Consider the following 10,234-nt stretch of genomic DNA (forward strand, 5'->3'; position numbering starts at 1 on the left):
CGTGTGTTAGCTTGGAACAGGAACATGTGGTGGCTATGGAAGGTGTGTATTCACACCATAGTGTCAGTCAAATGACTGCAGAAGTGCCACACAGGCATGTGGCCAGTGCTGCTCATAGGAGGACCTCTGGCCGACATGCACCTGCAGGACAGAGCGCAGCAGCTGGTGTGACCAGACACATGTTTCAGACTGTAATGGTGGCACAGGCATGTGCTGAATGGCAGAACAGAGAAGGGCAGAGGCTTCAGAGGGCTGCTATCCGTTCTTTAAATGACAACATCCAGGCATTGGCAAATGCCCAACAGCAGATTGCTGAAGTTTTGGACAGACGATTGGGTGACATGGTTGGAATCCTTGACCGTGGCATGACAATCCGTGAGCATGAGCTGTCTGTGCTGGAACATCTGGTAGGAGTGAGGTGTAGGGCACGTGGACGTAGGCCAGCTACACCACCTGGTGCAGGTCTATGTGAACGAGCTACCTCACATGCTCACTCCCATAGTGCCAGTAGCAGCAGCAGTGCAGCTGGTGCTGTGCTGTCCACACCAGGACACAGCAGGCCATGTGGACATGGCCCTGGATGGTCCCAATGGGGACACAGTTCCAGTGGACATGTGTCATCGGACAGTACCCAATCTGTACCTCTGCCTGGTAGTGCCTGTGCAACCCCTGGCAGACACAGGTCACGTGGCTGTGGCCGGACACCGTGAGCTGTAAATCCTGGTCTGTACTGTCTGGAGCTGTCAATAATACCCCTGCATAGGCCAGACACATGGCAGAACTGTGTGCACACATACACACACACACCAGAAATATCTGTAGGGCACCGCAACACTCACATGCATAACAACCACACATGGCCAATTAGATCACAGGCCCTAACCCACACACATGATGTCATCCACTGGTGCAGCCTAGGCCCCTGGCAAACATTATCACCCTGTGCATATGATGATGCCTGTGCTGCATTCCTGTCATCCACACCAACGGTGCAGGGACATGCTCATATGGTCTGATGCACAGGGTGAACAGATAAGTGTATATTACAATTGTTGTGTACTGTTGACAAGCAGCAGACATACCGTGTAGTACAGGTTTAGAATGCATTGTTTTATGTTCACAGTATGTGTCTTGGTAACAACAGTAACAGCATGTTGGTATGATGCCCTGCTTCCCTCCTTAAGGTCTAATTGCATGTGCCATTAAGTACCAGTGTTTGCAGTTTCCCATGTGTAAATGTGGACTACTCACAGGCATGTATGGCAATACCAGCATGCTATACGTAGCCTCAACCTCACTGTTAGAAAGGCTGACATTCCAATGATGTCTACACATCTACTGATCCAGGAGCATGTGGGCTGTGTACTAAGCTACAGTGGCTAGAGACGTGACATTCATACCAGGTGACATCACAGGTACAGTTACATGGTGCGGGGAGTTTACATAGCGGTCTAGCTGATGTCAAGGGTAGAGGCCAGTTGATAGCATGAGGCCTCACTGTGTAGCAGTAATACACATTCACATTACAGGATGAGAACACACAACTACACACACACACACACACACACACACACACACACACACACACACACACACACACACACACACACACACACAGGTATTCACACACATGTATTCAGACACAGTAACACACCCACACTCACGGGGTCAACGACACTGTAACACACACACACACACACACTCTTGATAGTGTTGAGGTGAGGATCCTTGCCTATGTGGTAATCACCATTACAGTACTGTGCACCCACATGACGCGACACAGAGAATGAACATGTACAGGTAGTCAGTAATGCTTAAGACCGACAGCATCAACAGGGTAGTAGATTGCATCACCTGGAGGGTTTAGGGGTCCTATCTGTTCACTATGGTAGCATACATCCTCACTCCATGGACCAGACAGCCATACATACATACATACACACACATACACACACTGTGGAGTCCACAATTGAATTCACCTATGTCATGCACATACAGATAGCTAACATGCGTGTGATACACACACCATCCCCTGCCTATGTCTTGCTTTCTACACTGCAGTATGTACAGATCTCTACAACAGTGTACAGGGGTGTGTAACAATTGGGATGTATTCCCCACCATATGTGGCATATATGGACACACAAGCAATCACACATGGCAGTACTGTGAATCAAACACCTGCTATCTTATGATACATATGATAGACATGCAGCAGTAATGCCCGCATTACAATGTGTACTGACGGTACCTTCAGCAATTGTGCTGCTATATGCACACGGAAGGTCTTAAGTGCTACAGGTGTCAAGTGATTTACAGTCAGTGACACCCTGACCGCTGTGTAGGTTGTATGTCTTCACCTTCAATTAACAGAAACATAGTTTAGTGTTTGCACATGTTATGGTAGGATGGCTTGTGACACACCTGTGAGCTGTCTTCAGCAAACATCCATCTGCAAAGTTGGCCCACCACTTTATGTACACACATCCATCCATACCTGATGTACATCTTACCATACTGTCAGTATTTCACCATATACAGGTGTCAATGATGGGGCTGCATTGCAACTGCATGTTGTAGTAAGACACAGATGAACTGCAAACATCAGCTAATGTACACGCATGGTAGCTGAATGCACACCACTACATGTACATGTGTGTAGGTCCTACATTCCTGTCATTAAGCCATGTTTGTAGGTATTGCAATTGGTGACATGTGTGATGACATACATGACACATGGACTGTTGTATGATATGATAGTTGTCATGGGTAACCAGTACAGAGGGAATGTTAACTCAGTCAACATTGCTATCACATCTTATGTACTGTTAGCATTCAACAGCCATGGACCTACCTTCCATGTGCATGCATGTAATTGGGGCATGTACATATCCACGGCAGGTACATGTATGTCATATCCAAACATGAGTGTGTTTACTGGTGTACAGCAACAGTTATCTGTTACAGCTGTATATGACCCAGGGCCCCTGTTATGTGTACAGCCGACCTGGTTATAAACAGTGGTATCATTGCATTGCATAACACATGATGGAACCGTGTCAGTACATGGGTAGTCTGCACAGTTGCTGTAGAGCTAGGTACAGTTCACTGGTCATGAGTAACATGGTGTTGTACTAATGTATGTCCTGCCACATGTATGGATGTGTGTTGCTGGTCCAAGGACATGGTGATGTCTGAGGGCTACATCCCAGAATGCAGCTTTTGACACTGTGATCTGCACCTGACACATCTGTGATGGCTTTTGAGAGTATACTGGTCAGTACATGTGAGTGGCCTTCATGTACGTGGGGACACTACCACCTGGAGCAGCCTGTAACGGTGTTATGGCCCACATGTCTGTATCTGAGGTATACGGTGGTAGTGCTATTGTGCACAACTGAGCCTTATGCCAGGTGTTCCTCACTGCACAGATGTCAGTATTCCCCATTGTTGGATCTAGATTGGCAGCTGTGATTATGAATGCTACACATCTAGCACTGTTTAGCATACACATACAATGCAGTTGTCCTCTAGGTGTCAGGGTATTTACCTGGTCTCAGGACATTCATCTATGAATGGTACTATATAGGCGAAGTAGCCACTCCTGGCAGGACATCACCATGGATGGTATTAGTGTACCAGGTTTAGATTGGTACAGCTAAGGTGATGGACAGCAGCAGATGTTGCGTAGAAGACTGGTGTTAGATATATGTAGTGCAGCGTTCATGCTAACAATGATGACTATCGACACACTGTGCCCTTCTGTGTTTAGAATCAGAGTGCATATAAGACAGCCCTTCACTACTAAGTGTGTGAGCATGCCCAGTACACCGTTGTGTAGATGGACACATACTGCATTCCAAACGGACGTGTGCTATTAAGTGTGTGAGCATGCCCAGTGACAACTTGTGTCTGTTATGTGCCTCTATGTGTATGGGCATGACAATTGTAATCCTGTATAGTGATAGTGGTCATCCAGGCAACAGATGGCCATACCCCACTTCAGGATGGATTCCTACATTGAACACACTGGTTCACAGGTATGTACACTGTAACTGCCAGCATCCATGTCGATGTCCACATTCCTAGAAGGTCATATTGACTGTCTTGAAAGGTGTAGTGTCTGTGGCGCATCTCGTATCTATGTAGTGTTGTAATAGTGGTCCATAGATAGGCAGTTGTCCTGCTCACACCACTGGCATGTGTTTGTCTCCGTCTGCCTTGGGACAGTAATATGCTTTTAGACTGCTCACACTCCATACAATCCCTATCGGCGTCTGTTCCATTGTTGATAATGTCACCCACCTAGAAGTATGCCTCTGGGAGTGCTGTGATCCAGTAATCTCGGTAGTGTGTTCTGTAACTGCGTAATGCTGTAGTGTGATAAGGTAGTTAGGTCTATGTTCTAATCCCAGCCCTGCCAATTGTGTGTGTGTGTGTATGTGTGTGTGTTTCCATCTGCCTGGAGACAGAGTAATGCTTTTAGACTGCTCACTCTCCATACAATCCATATCGGCATCTTTTCCATTGCGGATGATGTCACCCACCTAGAAGTATGCCTCTGGGAGTACTGTAATCCAGTAATCTCAGTAGCGCATTCTGTAACTGCGTAATGCTGTAGTGTGATAAGGTAATTAGGTCTATGCTCTAATCCCAGCCCTGCCAATTATGTGTGTGTTTCCATCTGCCTAGGGACAGAGTAATTCTTTTAGACTGCTCACTCTCCATACAATCCCTATCGGCGTCTTTTCCATTGCTGATGATGTCACCCACCTAGAAGTATGCCTCTGGGAGTACTGTAATCCAGTAATCTCAGTAGCGCATTCTGTAACTGCGTAATGCTGTAGTGTGATAGAATAGACAGGTAGGTGTTCTATTCCAAGGCATGACAGGTGTGTGTGTTTGGCAGTCATAGCCTATGTGTTGGTATCTGTGAGTGGCTAGCTCCAGGATGTGTTGAGCGTGTTTTGTTGTTTTCCTATATAGTGTCCACAAATGTCACAATCGCCCAAAAGACTGGGTTGGCAAGACATACACATACATTCGCCAATACATCTGGTGAGTAAATGTCAGCAGCCCTACTCTTACCCTTAATACAGTTTGACCCATGTGACGCAACGAAACACACTTGCCTTGATAGTAACACCAGTACATAATGCAGGTGGCACATGTGGTTTCCTTTTCATTCTTGTCTAATGCTTTGGTGTCATGTGGTCCACTGTTGTGATATATATTCTATATCTACGTATGTGTGTGTATATGTATATGTGTGTGTGTATGTGTGTATATATATATATATATATATATATATATATATATATATATATATATATATATATATATATATGGACATTAGCACACATAAATCTACATGATGGAATACATGTCCTATACTATTGAATGCCTGTGCTGGATGATCTGTACGTGATCACCTTGGATGTATGTATATCTGCCATGGCTTAGTGGTAAAGCACATCGTCTGTGGTGTGCAGGGTCTCAGGTTCTAGTAGTGTAGAGACTGGTTATTTTTGTTGCTAGGAAGAACAAGGGACATCGAATACGGTGATAGTAAGGCACCTTTAACCAGTTGTGTGCGGATCTGTGCGACAGTAAGCAGTGGTTATTATTTTGGAGGCTCAGTATGGGTCATATAACTATGCATTAGAAGACAATACTATGCAAATGAGGTTGAAAATAGTGAATCCTGTTTATGCCCAGGGTGTGATGCAGATCCCAAGAGTGTATGTGTATAGATAGCCGGGTGCAGGACTCTAATATAGGTGAAAGCATGGGGGGGGGGTGTCAGGCATACTGTACATACATTGGAGCCCTGTGCCTTGGGATTGCTCATGCCTTAGCATGCCTAAGCTAGGGGTATGTCTATACCTGCCTAGTGAAATTGGGAGGGACAACAGCAGTAGTGGAGTAGTCAAGGTGAACAAGTTGCACAAACAGGTGATAATTAGCACAATCATCAGATTACATGCCCAGCCCAGCCCAGAACACTACGGTAACGTGAGCAAGCACCATACACACAGGTTTCTTTCACACTCTACACTACTGGTGTATACTTGTGGGGACATTTCTCGAAACAATCCAACCAAATGAGAAGGGCTGCAGCAGGCAACATAGACCAACATGTGCAGGAGTTTGAGAGTGGTGAGGATGTGAATGCTGCCGAACAACCCTCAGTGAGGAGACAGAGAAGACTTTACAGACCCAGGGTAACCTACCAGGGGCTACATGAGCTGGAGATAGTGGAGTACTATGGGGTGGACAGAGACCTCCTACAGCAGATTGTTGAGCTGTGCCGGTCACACCTGACACATCGAACAGGCCGAGGGAAACCCATCCCAGTGGATACCAAGGTATGTGTAGGCCTAGGTATACTAGCCACAGGTACCTCCCAAAGCACAACTGGGAATATCATGGGGATCACACAGGCTTCTGCATCCAGAGTATTGCACCAGTTCCTAGATGCCATGTCACCACATGCCAGTGAGCACGTACATGTCCTCAACACATGTGAGGTGTTGACCAGCAATATGTGTCTCTTCCACCAAATGGCAGACTGCCCTGGAGTACTGGGTGCTATAGCCTGCATGCATGTATGCATCAAAGCACCACCAGGTGAGTGGGGTAGGGCCTACATTAACCGCAGGGGCATCCCCTCCATCAACTGCTAGGTCGTATGTGATGGCCAGGGCATTATACTGAATGCGTGTGCTGGCTGCCCTGGAAGCTATGAGGATTCCGATATATGGCATCTGATGCAGCTGTACCACACTTTTGCCAATATGGACATCCCCTACAGTCACCTAGTGGGGATGCTGGGTAACCACTGGAGCCGTGGCTGATGACACCCATCAGCAATGCACACACACCTGAACAACTACACCATAATGAGGCACACGCACAGGCAAGACATATAATTGAGCATGTGTTTGGGATGCTCAGGTCACGGTTCCGGTGTCTGGATGCATCCGGTGGAGCCTTGCAGTATTCACCAGCTACATGCACCCAAATTGTTATGGTATGTGCTATGCTACACAATATGATCCTGCGGAAACAGCTGCAGCAGGGACAGCATGGGGCAGGGCCACACAGCCCCCCACCAATGCCAAGGCCTGTACAGGCACAGTGCGACTCGGAGGAGGAACTACCTGAGCTGGACCCAGTAGGTGAAAGGAGGCATGCACAGTATGACCTGCCCTTGGCAAAGAGGCAACGCATGGCATATGCCCCGACACAGTAGGTACCCAGGGAATTTCACCCTCTCTGACTCACACAGACAGTAAAAGGGATGCCAAACATGACACTACCTGTGCTCAGCCATGTATAGGAAGTGCACTGTGTGCATCCGACATAGGCAGCCCTCCAGCACCATCCTCAGGTCTGGCACACCTTCAAGGTAAGTCAATCAACCTACCAATTGGCAGTTGTATTAGAATGTGTTTTTACCTGTAGCTATGGTATGGATGTGAGCATACAAGGGAATTTGGTGGCCGAATGTTAGGGCATCAGACAGTACATGTCCATAGTGGCACCATGACATCTGTAGCATATACCAGGGTCACAATAGTAGCCAGTAGTACACATGGTGTCCTATCCCACTGCAGGTTATGGACTGAACATCATGTGTGTCCATACAGCCCACACAAGTCTCATACAGCTGGACAGGTGTAGACCAATACAGACAAATGCTATACAATGGCCTCTGGATATGCCCAATGGATGACCCCAACCCCCACAGACACACACAGACTACAGCAGACCAGGCAGTTGGATGTAGGTTGTAAAGGCTAGGGCGTCTAAAACCACTATGCTGGTAATTAAAGCTAGGATCTGAAGTACACTGGTATGCCTCTAGCCAGCACATTAGGTAGGTCCACACACTGAAATGGAGTACCTGGCATACCAGTACAGTAGTAGCAAAAGTGTACAACTGTCAGCTGTGCCCCCCTTCCAACGTACACATGTAAAAGTCATGTGCGCCACCCCCGGTGCTGTGTAGGAATGTGGATACAGTTAGATGTCCCCCCACGCTGTGCAGAAATGTAGCAACAGTCAATGCCACATGACTGATGGATACCCTGCAGACACAGCATGCCACCTGTCAGTGTACAATGCAGGGGTCGGCACCACAGTACTGACTACCTGGACATGTGACACATGCAATCCAGTTGACCATACTGGGCATGCTCAGACACATGAAGGTATGATGGTAATGTCAGTCGACAACATGCGTAACGGTCATACTAGGCATGCTCACACACTTAAACACAAGACGGCCAGGTCTGCAAACACCAGTGGTCCGGACATATCTGCCAGTACATTGCTATACTGTTGGATGACTGTGCTGTATGGTATGTGTGTGGTACTGTCTATTGTCTGTATATATGCCATAGTGTATTGATAATTCAGATCAGCTGTGTGCACAGGGTGTTGCTACCAACACTTGCAAAGGACGGTTCTTTGTTTGCGGCCAGAACAAGGCCTTTGGATACGGAGTGGGTAAGGCACATTGCAGCAGTTGGGAGCGGTTGTGCGTGGGTTTACGTGGTGTTAAGCACTACTGACCTCTGGTTACAGCTCCTTAAACTTGTTTAGACTCCACATTTCTTTAACAGTGCAATACCCGCATACTGGTAGACAAACACGCTTACACCCGCTCGCTCCCTCACTTGCACATGCACCGACATTGGTGCTTGCATTTGTCACTCACGCTGGGTGGGCGCGATCCCTTGTGATGCCTATTACATCGGACTACATGATTACAGTATCGGGTATGGCTGACCATTATGCGACGGCAGGCGTTCGACTGTACGGAATCGGTGGCCTGTCCAGTGACATAATCATATATATATATATATATATATATATATATATATAGATATATATATATATATATATATATATATATATATGCGTGTTCCTCATACAATCTGCTCCCATCTGGCTGATACATGGGAACCGAAACTTTGCAATGCAGACAAGTAAATGTGTTTTGGGAAACACAGTTTTCTGCCAGGTCATGCTACCGCATACCTATTGTAGGTTTTCCACCTTTTAAATGGGCCAAAGTGAGACTTTAGGATTAACACCTTTCCCACTTTGCATGGGGCAGTCCCTCATTAGGCATATGTGTCATGCGAGAATAATCTAGGCATAGCAAATGTCCTGATTACAGGACAATATTATATTCTACGTTTCTCTAATAGTTGCATGTAACTGTTATTGTATAAATGACACTTCGATATGTGAAGTAGCATAAGCAACTTGACTGCTGCTAGACTAAGCTTTGATTTGTGCTAATATGTATATTTCTGTACTATACACGGCTGTAGGTATGTTCTGACCTGGTACGTCTGACATTTCTACGGAGCAGGTCCCACTTTGTCCATTTGGAAAGGTGGCAGCCCTATAGGACCTATATGTAGAGATATCAGATTTGGCAAGGCAACACATACCCACAGCCAGTAGAAAATTGACTACTTCACTGGTTTGCATAAGTTAAGGTTATTCTTGTAGCATTATAGCTGCTAATACTGTTTCCTATAACATCTAGGTGTTTTAGATACAACAAAATCATTTTATGCAACCACTACAGACAATATATGGACTCTTTTCCCGAAATCACAGGCCATGTGCCATAACATTCATTTTGCAGGACACAACTGCCCAGAGTGGAGTGTCTCTCACAAAGGCGAACAGGTGGTAACCCCAAACTATTATGCTATCATCTACCTAAGGTGGTCGGCGGAATATGCGCTTTCCGTCACTAGCAGACCTCACATATGAATGGGGGAGAATGAACACTGTATCAGGGACACTGCATAACACCCTCAGGGACACATTTAGATGATTGGTTCTATTAACCTGACACATTGACAGTCACAGGGCATATGTATTCATTCCCATTTGTCGAGGTACATGCTGTTTATGACTCATACATGTTGTCATTAGTCATTACGTGTATTCCGTCACCTGTCCACCTAATATCAATATCACTAGTTCTGGAAGGGTTTAGTTAGGACTGTGTTAGATTCTGATTCGTAATCAAGGACGTCCATGATAATCGGGAACAGCTCACTGATATATTCCCTATGTGTTCCCCCAGTGGTTTACGGACTATCCAGTAAATATGCTTTTCAGGTTTGGGAGGTATGAGCATCTGCAGTGCCCACATAGGAATATTAATTTCTTCCACTGGGTGGGCTAAATACATCTCTGC

Source organism: Protopterus annectens, chromosome 4.part0 (genome assembly GCF_019279795.1).
Source record: "Protopterus annectens isolate FY-2018-M chromosome 4.part0, PAN1.0, whole genome shotgun sequence".
Taxonomy (NCBI): domain Eukaryota; kingdom Metazoa; phylum Chordata; order Ceratodontiformes; family Protopteridae; genus Protopterus; species Protopterus annectens.